Consider the following 212-nt stretch of genomic DNA (forward strand, 5'->3'; position numbering starts at 1 on the left):
AATAAAAAGTGCACTTTTGCGCTCCTTATGTCTGTCTGTCTGAGTTACAAAGACTCCGGAACTACATCACTTACAGACTTGGTATTGGTGTCATTCGATCAGAAATTTAAAATCTTTTTAGTATAACAATATGTTTCAGAATAGATTTCAAATTAACCACGGTTAAATTATAACATCTCTTCCTTTGTGCAGTATTTAAGGGAGTTTAATAG

The sequence above is a fragment of the Photinus pyralis genome, unplaced genomic scaffold, assembly GCF_008802855.1.
Source record: "Photinus pyralis isolate 1611_PpyrPB1 unplaced genomic scaffold, Ppyr1.3 Ppyr1.4_LG6, whole genome shotgun sequence".
In the NCBI taxonomy this organism is placed as follows: Eukaryota; Metazoa; Arthropoda; class Insecta; order Coleoptera; family Lampyridae; genus Photinus; species Photinus pyralis.